The sequence below is a fragment of the Grammomys surdaster genome, unplaced genomic scaffold (genome assembly GCF_004785775.1).
Source record: "Grammomys surdaster isolate TR1022 unplaced genomic scaffold, NIH_TR_1.0 266, whole genome shotgun sequence".
Taxonomy (NCBI): Eukaryota; Metazoa; Chordata; class Mammalia; order Rodentia; family Muridae; genus Grammomys; species Grammomys surdaster.
This window is the reverse complement of record NW_021604707.1, coordinates 3064910-3091780: the sequence shown is the minus strand read 5'-3', so window position 1 is coordinate 3091780 and position 26871 is coordinate 3064910.

Genomic DNA, 26871 nt, shown 5'->3' with positions numbered 1-26871 from the left:
ATCTGTTTTGCCCATTCTTCTGTTTTCTCTCTGTATTGTTGATTCCAAAAATGCTTATTTTTAAAACCCCCACCCTGATGATTTTCATCTTTTGTCTCAATTGATGAATTATGATATTGATTTATAGCTGCCACTGTAATTCCTATTTCCTATGAATTTATGTCCTTTTTTTTACTCTTTTTATCTTACACATTATACCTGGTACCTTGTAGATATAATACAGTAACTTGTTTAATCATTCTACTGGTATTTCAGAGTTGTTTTCCTAAGGATTCCTCCTGCTATACAGAATGTCTTAAATTGCCGCAGTTGATTTCAGTTCATATTTGGTCCTGGTGATACTTTTATATGTTGACCTCCCTCTTTTTATTCTGTTATTGTTGTATATGTATTGTCTATATGTGAGAGGCAGAAACTCATGATGTCATTTGTCCATTAAAAAGCAATTTTAAGCAAAGAGAACAACTATAGATTCATACAGCTTATAAGAACCTTTCCATGCTCTGTCTGTCCTCATTCTTCCTTGAATACTTAACCTTGACCTCACTTGCTTCCTTGAGAATATTGTTTCTGAGTACTTTACAGAAGGCAAACAACACAGAAAAATACAATATACTACTTTGCAAATCAGTCAAAGTTTAGAAGAAAAAAATGAGCTGCTGTGTTATCTTGACTAATTCTCTGCACAGTTCCAGTCACTGGGCCTTTCTGTTTTATCCTGTATATTTGAACTATAACCCCATATAATTCATTCTAATGTTTAAGAACTTCATTTCATAAAACAAGCAAGGTGCTCTGTCCTCAGTGACTTATCTTACTTTTATCTGGGAGTGTGTTTATTTTTAAATTCTCAATGCTTATATATTGGAGTACTGAATGGTGCTTAAATTCACATATACAGTGTTTATGTGAGGGTAAGTATAGCTGCCTCCCAAACATTCATCACACATTTTAGGTGGAAAGAGTCAATAGCTTCATTTAACTGGGACATATCTAAGATAGAGGCACTATCCAGGATGCACATGACTTCAATATGATATCAATTTCCAATAATACACACACACAAACACGCATGCACACACATGTTCTTTTCTGTATTCCTAGCACATTAGGACAGTAGTAATATCTCTCCTGTTTATAGTGTACCAGATACTGAAGAGCCTCTACATGTCTGAGCTGTTCCTAACCTAGGATAACCACAGTCCAGCCACCAGATTGTTTCAGTTCCATGTATAACAAGATTACAAGGTGTTGCCTTCCTATGCTTGACTTAGTTCAATTATTAAAATGATTTCTTGACCCAGTTGTACTGTTGCAAATGACAGGATTTCCTCATTTTAAGGTTTGTACAGTTTTTCTTTTTATAAAAATACCAGGCATTCTTTAATCCATTTATCCACTTATGGACATATTGGTTGTTTCAATTTTGTATCTCTTGTGAAGACCACTGTCATAAACATAGAAGTATCTTAGCACAGATTGCACTTCCTTTGGATAGATAGCTCATGGCAAGTTTGGGCTAATCATAGGATAGTTATATTTTTAATTTTTGAGCCCCCATTCAATGATAGTTATCTTTTCTTTCCAAGGAAGATAGTTTTTCCAAATACTAAATTCTTTGTTGAAAGGCTTATGTGTTCAGTGTTGTGTATGTCAACTTTCTTTCTTTCTTTTTTAATCTTCTCTTTGTTGATGAGAAGTTAGCTGTTACTCTTGTTGGAGTCACTTGTATATTATGAGTCACTTCTCTCTTACAGCCTTCAAGATGTTCTTTTCCTCCTTGGCTCTCATCGTTTTTTTGAGTGGGTGTGAATCTCTTTGCAATTATCTTGTGGGAAAATTTTTTGCTTCTTGGATGTGTAGGTTAATGTGTTTCATCAAATGTCCATAGTTTTAACTGGTATTTCCTCAAATATTTTTTCTGACTCTTTCTCTCTCTCTCTCTCTCTCTCTCTCTCTCTCTCTCTCTCTCTCACCCCCCTGTCTCTTCTACAATGTGTTTGTTGAAGAGTATTTGCCTCACACATAAGCAACGGCATTTTAACCATTTTTAATGGAAATTTTCAGAAACAGATTTCTCAGAAAAGCAGAGGTTGCCATATATTCCTCCTTTATTGTCATTCACTTATTACCCATCATCAGCTTCATGTGCTGCTGTGACTATATTTGTACAATTAACTAACCTGTGACTATATGTTCACATAATCAAATTCCTCAATCTGTATTAGGGAACACTCCTTGTGCTGTATGTCTAATGGAATATGGCATGCACTTACCACTATAATTCTCATAGTTTCACTGGCCCAGGAAGTCTCTGTGCTTCTCTTAGACATCCCTCTTTAAAAGCCATCTAGTCATCCATACTAACACCTGACAGCACTTGTCTTTCTACCATCAATTTTTACAATGCTATATAATTGAAAATATGCAGTAGTAGTTCATAGTCCTTCCAGAAAGGCTTCATTTGCTTCTCTGTTTTTTTCATAAGTGACAGTTCATTTCTTCATAGCACTGCATAATAGCCCACAGTCTAGATTACCTCTTTGCTTATCTATTCCTTTATAGACTCTCACATTAGTTGCATCTTAGTTTTAGCAATTATGAACAAAACCACTGTAAGCATCCAGGTGCAGGTTTTGCGTAGACATGCTCTTTATTTATATGTGAATGGGATCTAGAGAATACAATTGCTGGGGCATACACTAAGAATATTTTTATTTTGTGAGGAATTATGAGAAACGCCCAGCTCTGCTCCAAAGTGGCTGTGCCATCTTGTGTTCATGTCAGCTGTGAATTTATTTGAATTTATTAATTCCACATTCTTGGTGTTGTCAGTATCTGAAATTTGGCTATTTAAAAAGATTTACAGCATTATCTCACTGTTGTCTGACTTTTGGGGACACATGAATAAATAGTATAGCAACAACAGACCAATTAAACTACGCTACCAATTCTAGCCTAGTGAACCAGAATGTATATTGTTCTTGCAGGACCATGGTGACCCAAGGCAGCCACATCACTTGGAAATCTAGCTTTTCACATGGAATCACGAAAGCAGCAACCCTGGCACTCCATGTGCTTCTTGCAGACTGCTCAGCTGGCTGGAGAATCTTTTCTCCTAAGCAACTGTTACTGCTTATATAATATTGGAGAGGAGTCTTGGGAAACTCACAGCATTCTGGCTTTTTTTTTTTTTTTTTTTTTGGCCTGGTAAATTGTAGGAGCTTCTTTTACCCCTATGGGAGGGAATTGTTTAAATTCTGAAGAAATTAGTATATAATACATTTTGTTCTTTACACTTCCAATTTATTTCTTTAAGGCAGGTTAAGCAACTTTTGTGTGTTTATTTATCCCATGATTGTATTCTTTGATGAACTGCCTGTTCCTATGAAGGTCTTTTGCCCATTTGCAAATTAGGTTGTTTTCTTATTGTTGAGTGTTGAAAGTTCTCTCTACACTTTGGAGGGCTGTCCTCCATGAGGTGGGTCTTAAGGGTCTAAAAGTTGTCTTCTATCTTGACATATTTTGTGAAGCAGAAATCTTTAGTCAGAGGAATCCTGCTTGTTAACTATTTCTTACATGCACAATGGCAGTGAGCCTACAACCACCACTTTACTAAACTAGCATAATACTAACCACACTCTAAATACTTATCCTTATACTACAGACAAGTGTAGTTATCCCTCTCATCAAAGAACCTACCTTTTGCAGCAGAAAGAGATCATTGCAGAAAACTACAGCTGATCAAAATACAGAAAACAAGAGAGCATGTGTTGCTTGTTCTCAAATGATACAAATATAACACAAGTCCTGAACCTGGGATCATTTCATAAGAGGGGCAGAAAGAATCAAAGAGCTGAGGGAACAGGAAGTTTCCTATGAGTTATATCTTCTAGAAATGTCAAAGAGGCTATATCCATGAAGTCTTATTGTCACCGTTGCCGTAACAAGGCCTGAATGGTGACAGGATGATGACAGGATGCTAACACATTAGGAGGAAAGCTCACAGGATCTCAGCACTAGACAAATAACTATGGGCAACTGGGGAATACTGGGATTTGAAGGACATCCACTCCATGAAAGGACCTCCAATGGATTATCTGATACTAAGTATTCAGCCCTGAGATAATATGTATACAGATAACATTCTAAGAACAGAGTAAGTTGCAGTTATATATTTAGAAATGTATGTGTGCATGTGCATGTGCGTGTGTGTGTGTGTGCGTGTGTGTGTGTGTGTTTACAACAAAGAAAAAGCAGTCATGAATTTGAAAGAGAGCAAGAGGTGTTGGAGAGATGTTAACACCTTTGATTTTCTTCATTGTTCTCTATATTCTGCGGCTTCTTGAGAAGGTACCTTGATTTTATTTTTCTAGTTGAGATGAGTCAGGTGATCATTTGACAGTGACAGATTCTGCATACTGACCCAGCAATAACAAGTCTTATATACAAAGAGTCATGCTATAGACACAGTCCCTGGAGAACACTGATCGTATTGGTATCAGTCATTTTCCTGTGTGGCAGTGTCTCTCAACTACTTAGCAAATAGCACATATTCTATGTCATTTTATTTATATGCTTAAATGATAATTCAAAATACCTAGTTATCTATCATATATATATATATGGATTGCACAGCATGAACATTATATTAGATTTAGGATTCTATCATCTATTCTTCTCTTCTTTATGTGCCCTGACACACAAAAACAAGACAAAATGAGTGTACTATTCTCTTGACTTACAGCATTACTGTTAGTTTTAGTTTTGGAATAGGTTTTACATTTTTTGCATGTTTCAATGACCTCCATCATTTATATTCATCTATACCTGCTACTGTTTGTCCATATTCTTAAACAATTTAAGGAAACAAGAATGGCTTTTCAGATAACCGATAACATCTGGACCACTGAGAAGCCAATTCTATTTTTTATCTCAGTTTTAAACTTTTGATCGTGAATATCTTTATACCTCAGCTTATTTTTTTTTTTTTGTTTCTCAGTGCTAAGGATTACAAACAGAGCCTTGTATTTGCAAGGCAACTACTCCACCACTGAGCTGCATACCTAGCCTGGTAATTTCACTTTAAATCTCAGCTTTGATGTTTTTATTTATTAGGATAATAGGCATATTTTTTGCGTGTGTTTGTATGTGGTATGTGTGTGTCTGTGTGTGGGATTCATGTATGTAAGTGTGTGTGCACATGAATATGCCACATAAAGATTTCTGGTGTCTTTCTTTGCCATGCTCCACCTTATTGCCTCAAAACAGGATCTCCCATTAAACAGGAAGTCCACTAAACTAGGGGTTTACTTCAGCTGCATCAACTAAGCTGTGACTTCATGGGATCTGCCTGTCTCTGCCCACAGTGCTTGCCTTCTGGGCACATATAACTGTGTCTAATTTTTACATGGGTGGGGGGGGGATTTGAACTCACATTCTCGTGTTTCCAGAGGAAAGGCTCTTATTCACTGCTCTATCTACAGTCCCTAAACATGATTTTTATATTGAAAAAGAATTGTACAGACATCAAATGATTATATTCTTGAGGAGCTGGTTTTCTCTCCTGCTATAGGGACAGAATGAAAGTTGAGCCCCTTTAAATTTATTTCAAATTAAAATTTTAAATTAAAACATAATTACATTTTTTTTCTCCTTTCATTTCTTTTTCTGGCCCCTTTCATGTACCCCTTTCTTGAATTACCTCTCTCTCTCTCTCTCTCTCTCTCTCTCTCTCTCTCTCTCTCTCTGCCTCTCTCTCTGCCTCTCTCTCTGCCTGTCTCTGTCTCTCTGTCTCTCTCTGTCTCTCTGTCTCTCTGTCTCTGTCTCTCTCTTTCTCTCTCTTTCTCTCTCTCTCTCTCTGAGACTGTGGAGGACGGGTGGGTTTAAATTTTAGCAACTCTCAGCCTACTCGTGTTTGGCTATTTCTAATCTCTCTGGCGCTTTCAGCTGCAGAGATGACAGAGATATAGGATTTTACTTACCACTGACAGCAACAAATCACTATGATTTTCCTGTCCACATCTTTGCCTTAGGGTTGGGGGATCAAGTCCAAGTTTTAGAATCTGAAATAATTTTTTTTCATAGGCCATATACATTTATTCTTCTTCTCATTAGTTTTTTTGAAAAACCAAAGTGGCAGTTCTAACCTCACTCATGCAGGTGGTATCCTTTACTTCATAGGCAAGACGGTGGTGCCTACAAACACCAACACACTGGGTTGCAGCTCTTTACAATGTTATTAGACTGGTAATAGGTACTGTGTCGCTTGTCAGTGCTGTGCAGTCGCTGATGCTCTAGCACCTATCAGTCTGCCAGAAAATTTATTACAAGGGCGATTGGTGATAAGATCACACATGTTCTTGCATTTTCTGACTTCAGGAATGCTAATATTCTGTTCTCTGACTTAGTTCCAAATTTTCAATAAAGTGAATACTCTCCCTTTGAAGCATCCTCAATCATAGTAGTCATGTCAGACTTATACCTCTATATTGGCTTCTTCTACCTTTTGCAAACAGGCTTGAGGGCAGGGGTATACTCTGTTATTGGTCAGCATTCAGGCAAGCAAATAGCTCTTGACTGTTGCTGTAGTTACCTTCACTATTTGAATCATCCCACTATGGGAGGTGAGATTAAAATATCCAAAGACTAGCAAGACAAGGAGGAAAACCATCTGTTTATTCCATTTCAAATGGGAAATTTTTAACTATCTTTTTGAACCACCAATTAGTTCCACCTTCCTTGGTTTAGTGTGTGCCGTTTTATGAGGTTATAATGGGAGAAGGGCACACTGGTGTGTGTGTGTGTGTGTGTGTGTGTGTGTGTGTGTGTGTGTGTGTGTAAAATATTTGAAACAGGAGCTGGCTTAGTAGTTAAGAGTACTTGCTGCTCTTGCAGAGGGATTGAGTTAGGTTTTAATGCCCATGTTGGGCAGCTTCCAGCTCCTGCTCCAGAGAATTCATCACTCTTCTGGTCTCCATGGACACCTATACACATGTGGCATGTGTGTGTGTATGTGTGTGTGCACACACATGTACACATGCTCCTGCCTGCAAGCATAGACACAAATAAATATTTGACACAGGTTCTGCAACCCTCTATGCTATATGTTTGCCAAAACCAAGGGAAATCCTTGTCCTGAAACATATAAGATGGTAAGAAAATAGCTGTAATTATTATTCATTAGAGAAAATTGGTTTGTGAGAAAACATGTTGGTATCAGAAAAGCCCAACCTGCTTAATTGAATTTATGAGTTTTATTGACAGCTCCCTTTGCAAATGCATGTGTGGGAGTGTGGGTGAACTCACACACATTTACACATATGTGCATGCATACACAGACACACTTCCTTAATCTCTGATACTTTCCATCTGTCAGTGCGAGTGAATCTTTCCAATCATTTTTAAAACCATTCTGTTTTTGTGAAGCCTTGAGCTTTTACCCAGTGAAAGCTTGGCAGGAAGCATACGTTCCTCGCTCAAGTTCCTGAACACGACAGCTGTACTTCTCTCACACAACTTGGGAAAATGTTCCCAGCCTTAATCAACTGGCACAAGGCAGCAGAGGGGCTAAATACAGGCTGTGTCACAGAGCATCCATAAATGTGTCAGTTTCTCTCATCTCCTAGATTCTCTCCACTACCTTTTTTTTTTTAAAGTCAGTCTCTATTTTTTAAGCTGTGCCATTTTTCAATCTGAAATGGAGTCTATTCTTATCACACGAATTGCAGCATGTTGTCTTCATGTCCTCATGAAACTTAGTAAGAATTAGTGTCCACCTTTTCTCCATGTCATCCTCACTAAATCTACAAGTTAAAAAGATCTTTTTTTGTCTTTCATCCCAGAGTACCTCACACATTTTCTTTAGTGTTACTATATGATCCACCTTTCACACACCATCAACAGTAATAACAAATAATCACAGTCAGATGGTCATGATTATTTGTCAAATGTCAGACACTATGGAAGGTCGCATGTATTCCATATCATTGGATAAGTCATTGTACATAATAGTCTTACCATCACTGAAGTATATGGACATTGTGATTTCTGTGGATAATTCTGACTGACCTTAAATGATTTGGCTTGATTACAGACATAAAAATATCTCTTGACTCTATCAAGAGTAAAGTCTTATTTTGGCTTTCAGTGTTAGAGGTTTCAATCAATTGTCGCTTGGTCCAGTGCTTTTGGGATTTGGTAAGGAAGTACCTAATAGGGATGAAGGGAGAACATTCCAGAACAAGTTGCTTTGCATGGAAGGTAAGAAGATGAGATGAAGGTTTATGAAGAGACCAGTCCCAGAATTCTCTTTGCATATACCTTGTGTATCACAAAGACCAAAAGGAAGTTTCCAGACAAAATTCTACCTCTCAAAATTTCTACTATTTCCAGGGGCAAGAGCCAAGACATTAACACACGGGCCTTTAGGAAACACTCACCTAGGGATGGTTTGCTTTACAAAGATAGTCCCACTGAGGCATAACTCAGTATAAATATCATTTCCAACACAACTAATTCTGTGGGGGTGCAGCTGATGGTGGCAATGTATGGCTCTATGTTCAAACCATGAAATTTACCCACTCTTCCTTCTTTTCATGGAATAGGACATCTACCCTGGGTATGAATGACAATACTGACGGCTTCTTCAGGGTTCTTGAAATCAGACAACATTCTGGGGACTTTCTTTTTCTGTACGTAAAATGATCAAAATACCTGTTTTATAAAGGGTCTAATAACTTTAATGACATAACTATATAGACTCATGTGTCTAGTTTTATATCTCACAACTCATTTCATGTATATTCAGACATAAATATGTTTAATGAGAAGTAGACTTATGGAAGCTTTGTAATGTTTTCATTTATATCAGATATGACTGTGATAATTCAGCCATGACAAGTATGTAAACCCACAAGTAGGTGGCTGTTGCTCATATAATTTTCATCTTTATCACCCTGCACTTCATCAAGCCATTGATGGTAACTTGGCATGGGCCTGGCAAGGCCAGACTCCTTCAGAGGGAGCTGAAAGTAAACAGCTCAGGGGAGTCACCACATGCAAATAACAGTGAGGTCCCTTCCTGCTTGGCGGTTCCTCTCATGAGCTCTTGCTATTCTTTCAGAAAGTTGTATTTTATTTTCTTTAAAACATTTTTGTATCTATTATTAAGGATATTTAAACAATTTTTGGTGTCTCCCTTTCATCTGGTTGTGTGGTCATTTCCTAGGGTATGATACAGAAGAGGGTATCTTGAATTAAAAATATCCTATTACTCTTATTTGAAAATATTATCTAAAACTAATTTTAATCAAATTAATAAAAATATATCACAGGCATATTTTCTTAGGTAAAGTCATTCTTATTTATGAGCTTTTGAATGTTGGATATACATAAGATGTGTTATGTGTGTAGTCCATTGATTTTGATTATCTAGTGAAAGACCAAACCATACCAGCAGTGAAATGATATTCTGAAGTGGTGTATCTACCCTACTGTGGGTCCCTGTTCTGGAGGGTGTCCCACAATGATCTCCAGCCCGGCCTGATGCGGGGGTCGGGGCCAAGGGGACAGAGTGCGAGCAGGTAGGGGAGATTGCCTCCACTGCTGCCTCTGCTTGCTTATGTCTCCCTTGTCATTGCCCAGTCACTCCCAGGTGCTGCACCTGTCTCTCTGCACTCAGCCAGCCAGAGTGGGCAGGTAAGAAGCCAGCTAGCTGGCAAGGAGGGGAGGGTCCTAAAGGCCCTTTGGGAGAGCAGATCTCTTCCCTAGTATTACAGTTCTTGTGACAGAAACTCTCAGACACTAGGATGATTCTTGCACACCTTTACTTCTCTAGAACAGAGTTCTTTTATACAGTTTTAGGGTGGATGAAGGTCTGGCAGCAGATAACACCTATTGGTTTGGTCTGAGAGCTTGAAGATACCTCATTGACATGTTGGAGAGCCTGAGGCACTGTTCCTCATGAGTGATGGCCATAGACATCTCTGTGGGAGGGGCTGTGGAGGGCTGAAGCTAAATGAAAAGAACCAGGGCCCGGGAGCAGAGCTGAATACCTGTGTCCACCAACTGTTGACTTTGAGGTAATGTTGGTTAAGCAACAGCCCCTTCCCTCTTCACTTGATCAGGAGATAGACGCACAGAATGGAAAGGCTTAAGGTTCCCTAGACTATAGGCAGTTATCAAAACAGGAAATGCAATTTTTTTTTTGTTATGGCACAAGGTGAATTAGAGTGAAATCACATGCTCTTTAACTTATGCTCATATATAGAAGAAAGCACGTTGTGTAACAAAAAATTCTTAAAAATTAATTCAGTTCAGTGGTTGGAAAGATGACTCAGTGGTCAATACCTCTTTCTGTCCTGGCAGAGGATCAGAGGTTTGTTCCCAGCGTTTACATCAGGGTTCTCAACTCTCTATAACTGTAGCTCCAAGGGGATCCTCCACATGCTTCTGGCCACTGCAGACACACACACTCACATACTCATGCACATGCATACATGCACACACACACACACACACACACACACAGCCACACACACACGGTTCATATAAGCACAGATAAGCATACACATACATAAATAAAGATTACGAATTTCAAAATGATAATTCAACATGAAATGCAATGACTCGTTTTGTAAATGTCTTCAAATAATTTAAAATCATTCAAATAGGTTACATTAAAAAATTGCATTTGGGGTAGGTTTGTATAGGTTGATATATTCTCATACATACCCAATCTCTAAAAAGCTCTCTTCTAATTCACTGTGTTCTCCCCAGTCAGTTAATTAAACTTGTAGTAAGAAAGGAACAGAAGGAGAGAGGCAAGAGACAAGTAGATCATTCAGTGAAATGTTTAGAGAAGCATTAGCTGTATCTTAAATCTTCAATATAATTTTAAGCCTTAAATGCATACTTGATGGGAATGTCGAGCTGTTTGAGGTTTTCCATTTGAGCAGAGTGCTGCATCCGTATTGAATTTCAGGTTACTTTCCAGGGATCATCCCATTTTTGGATTAGTAGGAGAAATAGAACCTTCTTCTATTTCCTAAATCCTAAAATGTAACCTGTGTCAGCTTAAACCTCTAACTGATTGTTCAGCATTTAGTCAAATTTTATTTTCAGATTGCCTGTCATTTTTACGACTTTTCTGAACATGAAATCTGTTAGGATTTAAAAAGACTCCTAGAACCACTGGGTTCAAATCTCCATCACTGTGAGCATCCTGTGACTCGGGAACCAGAAAAGCGGACTGATTACTACAACTTCAGTGAGAACATCTGTCGGAGGACACTTTATGATATGACACTTTATGATGACTTCCATATGCACGGTAGAATTCTCTGCACTATAGCTTCACCTGTAATCCTTTGTTATAGCTTTGGGTCTGAGATTCTGTCTCTGACACATTGGCTTAGGCAGTCTGGAGAGTGTTTCTGTATGTGACAATTAGAAGTGTGTTTGATTCTGTGGACTCATCTACTTACTAACTTAGTCAGTAACTGCTTAGTAAGGGTGAGTGTGTGTGGAGAGGTGACTTAGTGATTAAATGTGCTCACTGCTCTTCCAGGGGACCCTTATTTGATTCCCAGCACCCACATGGTGCCTCACAAGCATCTGTAATTCTGTAATTCCAGTTTCAAGGTATTTAATGTCCTCCTCTGCTGTCATCAAACACATATGGCACACATACACTCAGGCAGAGAAAATATCAATGCACATAAAATAATAAAATGAAATAATTTAAAAAATGCTTATTGGGTCTTTCCCACATACAAACAACTATGACAGGTTATAAGGGTCCTGGCAATCTATATATAAAATCCCTATATAAAAACATTCCTAATTTCATCAGAAATTGAGAAAAATTAAAACCACGAGTATAATTTTGAATGAATCATTTTGCAAACCTCTAGCTGTCTAACAATAGTAATTCTTGGTGAGAATGCACCAGGGGTTCCTGGATATCTGCCATATTAACTAGACTCTCCTAATCGACCATCGAAGGTCCTTGATATTATTGCAATTAAATACTGTTCAGTTTCCCTGCTGACAGCATCTGAGTCCCTGCAGTGGTGGCTTACTGCTCAAGTGTGTCTTTTATTTCAAGTCATGCCTTGTTCTCTCTCCCTGCCAATCAAACCCCAAACCACTGTTCAAACCTACTCAGTGTCATCATGTCAGTCAAACCTTTTTTTGTGCATGTGTTTCCAAATACGCTATTAATAGTTACAATAATGATGGCAAATAATGCTTCCTTGTATCGTAGGCAACAAGACCGACACAGATTTAGCTCATTAAAACTCCAGATAGCTATGAGATGGTACAACTGTTTCCTTTCACTGAGGAAGAAATCCAAAGAGTTCAGGGACAAGGTCAAGATTATTGAGACCACAAATAGGAGCAGCACACTGCAAACAAAAATATTCAAGCTCTATGGACTGTCTTCCTGACTTGCCAATGCAGTGCCATTTTACAGAGAAATTGAGGCTCACATATAAAATTCTTCCAAGGGTGGTTCTACAATATGAAGTTCTTCTCGTGTACAGTGAGTTCTTGTATAGCATGTGTGTGTGTGTGCACATGTGTGCAGGTGTATATGTGTGTGTGCGTGTGTATGTGTCTGTGGTCTGTGTCTGTGTCTGTGTCAGTGGGTGTCTGCTGTGTGTGTGTGTTTGTGTGTGTGTCTGTATCTGTGCCTGAGTGTGTCTGTGGGCAGGCACACATGTGGAAGTCAAAAGACAACCACAAGAGTCTGTCTTTGCCTCCTATCTTTTTTCCTTTTTGAGACAAGATCTCTTTGGTATTTCCCATAGTGTATATGTCACACTCTCTTGCTCACAAGCTTCCAGGAATCCTCCTGTCTCTGCCTCTCATATCTCTGTGGGAGCACTGGGATTACTTCTGAGGTCTACTATGCTGACTTTTATTCAGATCTTTACATTTCCAGCACAAGTGGGTTTTTTTTACCCATTAATCCATCTCCCTCCTCGGCCTCATTTCATTATTTAAATTTAGTTTTTAAATGATTTTTTGAGAACGTTGTACACAAGTACTCTGTATCATTTTCATCTTTCCCTCTCTGCTCCAATGATTTTATTAAAAGTTAGTTTTAAATTTTGATTATATTATAATGATATAATTTCACTTTCCCCTTCCTCCGTCCAAGCTCTCCTGCTCTCTTTCAAATGTATGATTTCTTTTTAATTGTTCATACATATGTCCACACATGCAGGCCAACGTGGGTATACATGCACAGATGTGTGTGCGTTTGTGTATTCCTTAAAATATAAATACAACCTGTTTCATTTGTATAATAGTACTTGTATGTATTTATGTATATATATTCTACAAGATGTAATGCATCTCTCACACTGCTTAGATGGTCAAGCTAAATAGGCTATGAACCTAGGAAAAAAATCACATGCTACCATTCTGCTGAAGAAATGCAGCAACAAAATGGTTCTCAATGCCCTTCCACTCTACTCATAGATGAATGCCATCATCAGAGAAGCTTCCTTCTGCAGGAGACTGGAACAAACCCAGAGACCTATAACTGGACAATGTGTAGAGAAAAAGAGACCTTGGAATACTTTGTCCTAAATGGGATGTCTACATCAAATCCTCTCCCTTCAGGGATTTGCAAATCCAGCAGAAGACAAAATGGAAAGATTGTAAGACTGAGCATGGATGGAGGACACCAAGCAAACAAGGCCTTCTAAACCTAGCAGGACTGACCCACGTATGACCTCATTGAGACCTAGCGAGCGTGCACAGGGTCTGCACAGGTGTGGGCCAAAGAAGGTTTCAGTGCAGAGAGGGGAAATGGACATATCCCTCCACCCTTAACCTAGAAGATATCTCTAATTGACAACCAAAGACAATTGACAAATAACTTTAAGCAGGGGTGGGGGACACATGTAGTTTGTCCTTCTGGGTTCCCTTACCCAGTATAGTATTTTCCAGTTCTATCATTTCACTGTTTCTTAAGGTTACATTTAACTAAAAACATTTAACTTATAGGCGTATCTTAGAATATGTTTGGTAAATATTTGACAAGTACTGTGGTATAAGTTAATTAATGACTCTATTCCTCTCTTTTCTCAGTTAAGAAGGAAAACAATTGCCTTTCTACCTCAAGGAGAGGTTGAAATTCTGGTGACTTATATGCATAGACACACTGTAAAAAGTTCCTGGTACCATGAGACTCTTAACACATTGTTACAGAAAGGGCTGGAGTGAAGGCTGGATTTCCATTCTCTTTTATGTAATCTTTATCAAATGCACCAACAGGATAAATTTCAAGCTCTCCGCACAGGCTTTTATATTTTAGACAGCATAAATCTGTCGAAGTCAGTAGCATTGAAAATGTTGCTGGGGGTTAAATATTAAACTAACCCTTGAGATGTTGTGATGAGCGCCACTCAATTACACATAGCTAAAGGAAAGCTGCATCTAACATCTGGGAGGATTAACAGCTTCTCAGAAACGAATTGTAAGCACTCATTATTTTTAAAATTTCTACACACACACACACACACACACACACACACACACACACACACTGCCAGATGTATGAGAGTTAGATTTTCTGTAAGAACAGAAAGATATCACAGGAAAATAACAGGAAGCTCCAATCAGCCAATTTCCATAAGCACAGAGTTGTTCTAAAGACACATTTAAGCATTTGTGATATACACAAATAGTCTCTTTGCTTGTCTCTCGTTTAATACCTACAACAAGCAGTTCCTCCAGTTCAAGTCAGCTATTCAACATAATAATTTGGAACTGTGTAGCTACCGCAGTCTGTGTGAAGAACACCCTGAAGAGACACAAGACTCTACAAGTCTTCCCAGCTCTGATGTGAGATATGGTGGCTGCCTGGATCTAGAGTATATGGATGAGATTCTCTTCAGAGCACCTCTGTTTTGTTGGCACCTGGAATCGAACCTGGAGCCTTGTGTTTTCAAAACAAACACTAATAACACTCCTTTCACATATTAAAAGCAGATATAGCCTTACATAGCAATCATTTATTCATGGTAGAAACATCCTTTCTCTTAGAAATATATAACAGTACAATTAACTATTATGCAATCCCTCACCAGACTTCCTATGTAATGGTGACTCTACCCATCAAAGAATTAATGAACCATGCTATACCCTATCACTTATCTTGCCAAACTCTTTTGTGTTTTTCTATTCTAGGTGTCCATGTGTGAAGCAAATCACGCTCTACTTGCATTTCTGTTGCTGGCCTATTTCAATGAACTCAATGATCACCATTTTCAGTTACATTGCTATGAACGAACAGGTGCTTGTCTTTTCTATGGCTAACTGGTATTCTTTCCTGTATGATATTTGTCACACATTTTTATGGTGATGACTTTGCATTCATCTAATTTGCAGGGTTTGGGGGTGAAGGTGGGACTTCCTCTGTCTGAAGGTCCATTTTCTTTCTCAGATTTGGGGAGCTTTCTACTATTATTTATTGGAAAAACTGTTTCACTTATTTTTCTTATTTCTTTATGGAATTCTCATGATGTATTTATTAGCCTACTTGATAACACTCACAGATGCTAAGGTTAACTTTGCTTTTTATTGTTCCTTTCTCGCAGCTAAACTGACAGAATAATTTCAAATGACCAGCCTCTGAACAAATAGATTGTTTCCTCTCTGACAGAGAGTGCTGTTTGACTTCTTTTTAGATTTTCCATATACTTGTAGTAAGACTTTCATTAATACATGTACTTCATTGTAGTAAGACTTTCATGGATCCTCTTGAGACCTTTTCCTGAGTGAAGTCCTCACCTCAGGAAAGCATTGGATCCCTGCGCTAATTCCATGTTTCCATACAGGGTATTTTGAAAAATCTCAGCAGGTAATTAAAACATCTTCATGTCACATGTGTTGATTTGTGGATATCCTCTGTGCCTTGTTTGAACCCTGTTTCTCTTCTTTGCCTTGATTTTGTGTTGATATTTATTTATCTAGAAAGTGAAGCTAAACTGTTTTCCATCTTTCTTTCACAAGGTGATATTACATAGGAGACCTTTATTCATCTGCTACCAAAAGGTTGTATGAGTCTTTTGATAGTCCATGCTAGCATAATGGCTGTTGTGAATAGAGGACCCTGGCAACCCCAGAGCATCAAGGGCCATCTTTACTCTGAGGTAAGGCAAATGCCAGTCCTTTGAATAGCCACTAGAAAAATCAGAACATCTATGACTCAACCTACCTCTCCCTTGGCAGCTGGTGTTCTTGGTATTTTTTTTAAGTCCACCCCCACCAAGCCTTGATATTTGTTTTGTGTGAGTTAAGAGAAAAGCTGTCCTGAGAGCTCAAACATTAATTTAAATTTTCACGTTTGTTCTCAGTAGGCTTCACAGGTTTACCACGACAGATATCTGTACTTTAAGACAAGAAAATCTAGTTTTCAAGGGACAGTTATGCAAGTAATAACCCCAAATTCATGTCCAATTCCTTCCCTTCCTAGATGGAAGATATGAACTGGGGTCTTTGCATAATCACTGTGCTGATGTAGACCTGTGGCATGTGCCCATCCTAATTCAGATTGTCCTGTTTGTTCTCTGTAGCCACCAGGAGTCTATCAGAGACAATCACATAACAGGACAGTTAACTACATGACTTAAATCTGATGAGTGTTCAGAAAACAATTTCAGGTATACTGTATCAATCTCACTATGTTACTGAAATGTTTTGTAAGTAGTATGCAAAGAAGTATTACTAGACTCATCCTTATAATTCTGTTTCCATAGTGAAGAAGAGAAGGAGGAAGAAATGGAAAGAGAGGGAGGAAGAAGGAGAATGAAGAGGAGGAAGAGGAAGAAGAGGAAGAAAAATAAGGAGCAAGAGGAGGAGGTGGAAGATAATAGAATATTAGAAAGATCCTCTACTGAAGATGATACCTCAGTGTTCTACATTTTCATATTTTCCAAAATAGTCACTATTCTTCATTCTGTGGACAGTCTATTTAATATGTATGTGGCTAGCTTCAAAAATCTGATGAGTAACACTAAATGGCCCCTGCATAACAGCTGCCTTGCTCACAGGGAAGCAATAGAAGAATGGTGGTTCCTGCTAGACAATCAGAGGGAACAGTGACTGTAAAATTAGTGTCAGAGTGGACTCTGGGCACCATTAAAATTTGAAACAAGGCAACAGTAGACTCTGTCATTTTTCGCAGTCATGAGCTCTCACTTTGAGCTGATCAATTCCAGGGGGTGAAAGAGAAAAAAAAAAAGAGTATCATAGAGGCAAGTCTAAAATTCAGCTCTTAGTGCAATTTTCTCCTACTAAATTTAATACTGAATGCATTGTGATGAAGAACACATTTACATTTACTTTGTCCATTCAATGGAAAGGTGAAGTCCCCTCTGTGGCCAAAGCTATGAGCATACTATACAATCAAGGGCTTTTGGTGTTCTCAGCTATGCATCCCTTGATGTCTTTGACAACTGAGTATTTCTTACTTGGCTTCTTTATTTCCAATTTTTAAAGAAAAATTTTTGAGAGTGCCCTTGAACCTTCATGCTGGCTTTTTGGATATTTTGGAAAAGTTTTACTAAGTAAAATATTCGTTATAATTCAGGATAGGATCCATGATGTGTTATTTTTTTTTTCCTTGAAACAGTGCAGCTTGTTTGTGTGGAATTTTATTTTGTATGCATTGGTATTTTGCCTGAATGTGTGAGGGTGTCAGATTCCATGAAGCTGGAGATGCAGACAGTCATGAGCTGCCATGTAAGTGCTGTAAATATGAACCTTTGTCCTCTGTAATAGCAGTCAGTATTAACCACTGGGCCATCTCCGAAGTCCCTTAGCCAGCCTCTGAATAATGGCCTTGAGTTGTTTATAGGCTTTCTATCTCAGTTATTGATATCTATTCTCTGTGGTAGGTGAGGTACTCACCAGCAAATTCTTGTCAATTTCTGACACTGTTTCCATTGCCTGAAGCTATTGTTTCACCCTTGAAGTTGACCATTTGTTCCCTTTGATTAAGAAAGCCTCTGTCCAGTTTATCTCATTCTGAAGCCAGTTGAAAAGTTTTTGAATCTGACCATCCTGGACCTTGTTTGCATCCTGAACTGGTCCTCTTACAATGCTTAATGTAATGTAGATGATGGCAGTGGCACAAGTTAATCTTATTTAATCTCTGTGTTGCTACAGCTGAAGAGACAAGAAACAGCTGACTGTTCAACACTTCTGACTGCTATTTCCATCATCCTGCCCACACTGCATAATTTTATGCATCTAACGAAGAGCCATTTTTAAACGATCTTCATTGATACACACTGTATAGTATCCATTATTCCCCTTAAATCAGTGACTTCCAAATTGTAATTTCACACAACTTTTACCCAACAGGTTCTCTTTTGTTATGTCAAGAAATGCCCCATCAAGGTAAATAGAGTCTAGATTGCAGCTTTCAATAGGAAGAGACAAAAAAGCTTCCTAAATGATATTCAAAACCTTCCAGGAATGGCCAGAAAGATATTTTCTTAAATGCACTCAGGACATAGTGTTTAGTCTTTACTGAACTTCACATACTAAAATGGCTTTTACAAAGTGACACATCATTAACAAAATATATTTTTGATAACATCTCAATGTATGAAAATGCCATATGAACCAATAATGGTGTATTTGGTGGGGTAAGTCTATGTACATGTGGAATTGTGCACTTGTGAGGTTGGGTGCATATACATATATATGTGTGTGTGTAAAGTACAAAGGTTGGATATCCTCACTGATCTCTCTACAGCTTATTTTTTTGAGACAATGTCTCTAACAGAACCTAGAGCTGGCTGACTTGGACAGGCTAGCTGACCACTGAGCTCCAGTGATCCATCTGTTCAGGGTTGCAGAGACACAGCAGCATCCACCACTTATTCATCTGAGTGCTGAGGATCTGAAATCATGTCTCTGCTTGTCATCAAGCACATCCCTGCCTGAGCCATCTTCTCAGTCCCCACAATGATCTGTTTTAAGAGTTTGTGTTCCTAGCCTGTGCTTACATTTTACAGGTTGGCATCACTAATGCCTAATACAGTTTTGAAATTTTTAGAAAAATGTTTCATGGGACTTGATGAAATCATTTTGATGACAAGAATATTGAAATTAAAAGCTAAGACACATTATATGCCAACCCTTGGGGCGTTTTTAATTTGTTTCTTTTTTAGGGATTGATATATACGCTCTTGTACTACAACATGCAATTGCATGTTTTGGTCTAACATAGCCCAGAGAGAATCTGAGAAGGAGGAAGAATCAAGCAACTCACTTATCTTTATGCTGGCAGTCATGGATGTGTGAATTGTACTGTTGAGCAAATAAACCACCAGACTTCAGCCATAAGATGCATGCTGTGGACAAGATGGGAAGAATGTCAGTGTAGGTTCTTATGGGACAGCTCTTTACTGGGTCCTGAGAGCAGAGCTCTCAGTATTCAATTCAACAAGATGTGGAGTTGGATAAGAGGGAACAATGCATTTAAATCTTGAACTATCTTAGTTGTTTGCACTAAAAGAGTCAAAGGAAGGCCGCATAGAGAATAAGCTCTAAGATACACAAACTAAGCAGTGGGCTATTGATATGTGATGCCATAGACGATTACAACAAGCATCAGATTTTCTGACTTGGAAGAGATGGTACCAGGAAAGGAACATATTCCAGAGAAAATGGGACAAGTATCAAAACTTATTGATAGATTGTGTGCATCTTTCTTCTCTTGATTTGGGTAGATCCTAGCATTTAAGAGCCCTTGCAAGAAAGTAAAGAAATTATTTCCTCCTACATCACCTTCCTCTAGTCTGGACAATGCAAAGCTTGGCTAGAAACTTCATCTTTGTATAATGAATAGAGAAAAGGCAGAAATAGTGGAGGATTTAGGAAAGTATATTATAGTGTGAGGAGAAATGAGGCACAGCTCCAAGCACCTAAAAGAGGAACACATCTTAGCAAAAATAGTTTCTGAGGGAAATAATATCAACAAGAGAGATAGGATGGCCACTTGAAGTCTATAGAAAAATTCATTTTGACCTTTGTGGGATGTGAAGGGAAGGTGGAGCTGGAGAATATGCTAAGATGAAATCAGAAGTTCAAAGGGATTTACTGATGGCATAAAAGCCCGAAAAGGAGATGAACTGCAAGAATGGGTGTACTTAGTGCCAAGTGCCAGGCAGTTCAAAGGCAGGCTGGAGATTCCCTGCGAAATGCAGACGAAAGGAACAAAGACGCACAACAATGCCAGATTATAAATATGGAAGAGAGAAGAGATACCACTTGAAGAGCGAAAGTATTTTTTTAAATCCCCAAATTAGGAAGAAAAAGCAATAATCAGGGGCAGTTCCAAGTATGATGGGGAAAAGTCAAAAGTCTTTTCAATTAAGAAGAAATTCACCTAGGATTATAAAACAGGATCTTATCTTAGAATTTTCTTCTCTTTTACAGTTTTAATAATAAAAATTCAGAATGTTACCTGGAATACTGTAACAAAATTATAAAGAAGGACAGAACACGTCAGGTTTATCCTGCTGCTAATACCCAAAAAGCTATTTATTAGTCTCTAAAAAAATTTAAACAAAGTTTCTGGGAATCTTAGGATTGTATGTTAAAATTATATGTCAAAAACCTACTTATGCAAAGGCAGTAGGCAAACACACTCGTATTTTTAAGGAATTAAAAAAATGAATGGGTCCCTCAAATAAGTAATACTTATTCAATAAAATTCTCAGTGTGAATAACTCTTAAATATATTCACTAGATTGAATATGAAGTTATAGACTATTTTTAATAAAGGTATAAAGTAAAAAAATGGTTATAAATTTAGTTAGCAACTCAGAATCTAACTGATTCAAGTTGTAAATTTGAATGAGGGAATTTCACGAGTATCTGAGAATGCTTCTAAGCATCTGGGGATGTGTCATCAAATGTTATTTCATAAACTTGAATGTGCTTACTTCAAAGATAGAAAGGAAATATGCAATAAAAATTATTTTGTACCAAAAGTCAAAGATTTTTCTCTTCAGCAAAAATACTGGAAACTAATCATAAAGACAAGGAGCTGTGAGGGTAAATGTTTTAGCATAACCTATGAAGTACAGGTTACTTTGTAAGAAGGTCATATTTTCAAAAAGAAAAATTACTATTTAGCAGAGAAATAAACCAAATGTGCTTAAGGAGTGCACAAGAAAAGGAATATTAATAATATCTGTAATCAATGAGGCAAGTGTTTATAAAAGAGATTGTTGATCATTATATGGCTTTGTCACATAGATATTTTATTATTTTTAGTTAACATCATTCTAGTGAAATTCTAACTTTGAATAGACACATGGTTGTATACGCCCTCAAATACTGAACTATGTAAGTTAGAGATTTTATATGACCAACACATGCTTTGTAGAAAACATCTAATAAAAATGAACACTTTATATGATGATAAAATGTGAAAGGCAAATACACTAAATAATTTATCAAAATTGAGATGATAGTTTCCTGCCTTTCTCCAGTCTGATTCGAATCATTATTCTAATTCCATTTCTGTATTTTTATTTATTTCTGGATGTTTTATTCTTACCCAAATTTTGATTTAACATTTCAGAACAGCTGAATGTTGAATGTGGCTCATATTAATGTTTGAATCTTCAAGGCCAAAGACAAATCAGTAGACCTTCCAGTATGAGTCTGCTTGTCTGATACTTCAGATGCTGTTTCTCTTCTGTTTTGCTCTTGTCTGTTAAGCATTAATGCTATTTCTTAAGGGAATAACAGTGAAAAAATACCCTTTTCAATATTATTCTGGGAATTAAACCAATGCAAAGAATAATATGAATTAGGAATTATATTTAAGAAAACAGTTGCCTAAGTAGAAAAGCTGTAAAGAATGCTACATATAATTTCACATGTATGAATAAGTTGCTAGATATAAGATTGTCACAGAGTCTTACGGCCAGCTCACATCCTTTTGATGAACTATTATGAAAAGTGAAAGAACAACATCCCACTAATCTTAACAATGCAGACACAGATACATAGCTGAAGCAAAATAACATACAGTGTTTTTAATGGTGAAAATTTAAAACTAGCCTTGAGCTACAGAAAAGAGACTTGAGACACATCATAATCAAGAAACAACGATTGTTTGTCAGCATCAGAAGCCAATTTTCCAATAAGACCCAATTAATTTGATACATAGACAAGTTCAAATAACTCCTTGTCTCTCTTTCTTTCTTTCTTTCTTTCTTTCTTTCTTTCTTTCTTTCTTTCTTTCTTTCTTTCTTTCCCTTTCTTCCTTCCTTCCTTCCTTCCTTCCTTCCTTCCTTTCTTTCTTTCTTTCTTTCTTTCTTTCTTTCTTTTTTTTTGTCTTGAGAAATTAGTTGAAAAACTTACATAGAATATAAGACTAAAGATATTCAAGATAGTATGCAATCGGGAAAATAAGGGTCTCCTCTCTTGTAAACTTTGCGTAATTTTCAATGAAAACAGTGTATGATTAGAATACGTACCAACACACAAGAAAAAGCTGTAGTAGAAACATACATATTTATTCACGAAAAAGTGATATAAAAAGATATAGCAGGGAGAATATAATATATAACATAGCATACATGAATATATGTAGAGTATACTATATACAAATAAATAACATATACAAAATGGAGAATATAAAATGTGCTGAAGAATTACATATCTGAAACCATCAACTAGATCACTGTGATGTACGAAGCTGAAAACATATTTCAGATGGATAATTGGCGTCTGTACTAGCAGAAAACCTCAAAGCATCTAGAAAAATCACAGTCCAATAACTCTCTTTTTTTGAAGTAGGGGTGGATTTCTTAAGATGTAGAAAACGTTTCTTAATAAAATATTAAGAATGAGCATATATGAAACTTTAAAATGCCTATACAGAAAAAGATGGCATAAACAAATAAATAAATTCCCAGTCACCGTCTACAGTCCATTTGAAATGTACATATGCAAGGATGACCTCGTGCTCAGAATGTGTAACATGCAAACCAGGGGAAAACAAAAAGGGCAATCCACGAGGAGGGGCAAATCGTGACATTTGAAAAACAAATTCAAACTTGTGAAATATAAAACGTGTTTCTTACTCAGATAAGCAAAAAGTGAGTGGTATAAAAATAAGCACACTTTGTCATAATTGATTTCAATTAATTAAGCTAAAACAACATAACATCTGATTACAGAACAAGAACTGGCAATATCAAAAAATCAGATGATAGATATCAGGTATATGTAAATGGCATATCCCTGCAATATCCTCTTACGTATTAAAATGAGAAATATGCAGATGAGTGTACTGTGTGTTTTAAACACTCATGCCTTTCAAGGTATACAAATAAGATATTCCGGAAAAGAATTTGTCTGGTGTCTTCCTGTGCCAGTATGCCAAGACTGTGACAATGTTTTCATTGTGATATTTACAGACCCATGAAAATCTGTTTCCACTACGCTATCCTAAGACAGAAGAACAAGAAACCCAGCATTTTAATGTCTCATAAGATACTAATAATGATGAAAGTAATTGAGAAAGCAAAATAGTGAAATAACAGATTCTGTTGACATACTGGACTATTGCTAAGCACTAATTCACTTTAATATCAATATAAAACTCGCATGCTAAACTGTACAAGAGTGTGCTTTTCTCTGCAGCATCTTCTGAATATGTTCATGCATTTTGTCTCATTTTGTTCATGGATTATGAGTAAAGAATTTCCTTACTTTTAGTAAATCTACATTCAAAGCCCTTCACTACATCTCTGATATGAACAAATATATATATATTACAGACCATCCATGACTTTAAATCTATTCATATTCATATCACCATCTGAATTTGTATCTATTAATTAATCTAAGGCATACAAATGTGTAATTACCTCTTAATATAAAGTAAGCTACATATTCTGTTTTTTTCTGAAAAACATAATTGTTTGATGTCTGCAAAGGTAAAATTGTACTTCAGAGTCATAACATACACTATAAATAAATTCAAAACCTTCATAAGAAAAAAAAACCATAAATGTTTCTATAAGAAAATATTCACACTTACAGGAGCTTTAGAAAAAATAAATTTTAGATGTTAACTAGAACATGAAATAGGTGCATTTTAAAAGTCTCCTCTAAGGAAATCTAAAGAGATTCCCTTGGAGAGTGACATTCTGGTTGCTCGTTAAGGGAGCTGCAGTGCATGTCTCCTGGTCGGGAAAATGCCATGAGTTCCACTCCACTTACTTTTTATTTATATGTTCATTGCACTGAAAACTATTCTATATGGACAATATTTCTGTTGTCTATACACCTATAAACACGATCCTCTACTCAGGCCAACATAAAATTCAGGGGCTCAAATTCACTGCTGTTGGAAATGAATGGTTTGAAGAGGTGGGAACACTGTCCCCTGGTCATGAAATGAGAAATATGTGAGGGCATCAGTGGGTGGGACAGTCCGTCTGGACTGTCAATTTGATGAGATTTGGAATCACCGTGTAAATTATTCTCTTGAAATGCTTGTGAGGGATTATCTAGATTAACTTAATTCAAATAGGAAGATCTATGCTAAATGTGTGTGGTACCACTCCACAGACAGTGGGTCAGAAAGGAATAAAAGGGAGAGCATAAGCTGAGGACAAATATTCTTTGCTATTGGCTTCTTGACTTTGGATGTAATGTTAGCGGCTGCTCATGATTCTGTCCCTGTGGTTTCCCCACCATAGCGGATGCATCCTTGAACTGTGAGCCAAAACATTCATTTCCTCAAGTTGTTTTTATTGGACATTTTGCAATAGCAATGGAATAATATCTAGTAAAGTTGTCATGAGTGATAAAGGACAGAATGACTGTGACAACTTCCAATAACAGCCATAAATCTACCATGAAGTGGACAGCTACAGCCAACATGATTTGAATATCTGAATATGTGCACCGTTCACAGTCAAAGCTTGCAATACTGGCTCTTCCTTTCTTGGGTATATCAAAACTTATTCAAGCTTTTTACATGTCATTTTATTTTGTGGTAGAATAGTATGTGTGTACATATATATGAATGTGTGTATTTGTGTGTGTATGTATGTATGTATGTATGTGTTTGTGTATGTTCATGTGGGCATGTGTATGTGGATATTTGTGTGTGTACATTGTGTATATGTGTGCATATAAATTTGTGCATATACGTGTGTCTGTGTATGTATGTTTATGCGTGTATGTGTGCCTATGTGTACCATGTCTGAGGGGAGCTTGTTTCTTTTCTCTCATTCCTCTTTATCTTTACACTTCCTGTATTTCTCCTTTTATGATTGGTCCTTAAAACTTGTGAACACTAATGGAAAGGAAAATAGGGTCCATCTTTGAAAGGTTCATACGGTAGTAGAAAGGAAAGCATGGATAGGACACCTTTTATTTGCACGTGGCATTGTTAAAACAGTCTAGACAATGAGCTTAATATGTACACACTGATAATGGCTTATTTATTTTTCTGAGTTAACTTTTGATACGGATGTTACTTTGGGTAAAATGTGGATTTCAGTGCCTTTGGAAATTTATGAACCCTTGCTATGCTATAACAAGTGCCCACACATGCGTCTGGTGTACATGCTGACACACATGTACACATATACATGTGTATGCACACACACACACATGCTGAAGAGGAGTTGAGGAAATAAAGCACAAACATCATAAATCTCAGAGACAAGGCCAACAACCCCACCAGATGGACAGGACAAAACTTTGGAATGGTTGGCTGCATTTGGCTGCCTTTGTTCAGATTTTCTATAAAAATGATAACTGTGGATAGGACAGGGGCATAGGATCTTTGGTAATATTAGTTTCCTGACTTCACAAATTGCCTGCTCTCTGAATATAATTCAACCTAAATATTCAGCTCTGGGTGGTGCTCACTGGTGTTTGTGGAAATGTGTGGTATGAATGGGTCAGCATTCTCTTTACATACCCAGCGGCCCACCTGAAAATACAGGGCTGTGGCAATCTTGCAACAATTGTGGCCTGAACAGAGAAACAAATAAAATTTAACTCCCACTCTTAATTTTGGAAGTGATATAATATATACCATGGTTACTCTAGACACTCCCAAGTATAGAATTGACCTGCTAACTATGTGATTTAAAATAATTAACTATTCATATATACTTATATGATTAATAAGTCATCGAAATGTAACACTCTTTACTCTTCCCCTGCTCCTCCTTCTCCTCCTCCTCCTCTTCTGCCAGCTCCTTTTCCTCTTCATTCTCTTTCTCTTCCTCCTAGTAGTCACTCTAGTTTTCTCCCCACCCTCTGTTTTTCAAAGGAATCTCTATGGTGCTGAGGGGGCTAACTGATTTCTAGAACCACCCATGTTATCACACAGACTCAAATATAATATGAGTAAAACCTAAACACTAATTAATTCATTAAGTGCTTTACTGAAAACAACAAATATATAAGCATAAAGGAAGCAGCAATATGAAGAACTTTGTTTGCCCTAAAGATAAGGAAATTAATGAAAATAAAGCAATCTGTAATTGTGATGGGCATAAATATCATTCTGCATAGCAATTAGGCAAATTATAAATAGTAGGTATCAATGACAGTAATTAGCATTGCTCTTACACAAACATGTAGTTTACAGCTTAGAAAACAAATCTTTCCTAATATGACTGCCATCAGTATTCACTTCTCTAATATGATATACTCATGGAAGGAACCCTACATACTTACATGTCTCTCTACACAGATGCATCATTCCAAAGACAAAGGTCCTGGGGCTGAAGGATATAACCATAAGGACTATACAAGTCCTATGAGTATGCTTAAAGAGGCCTT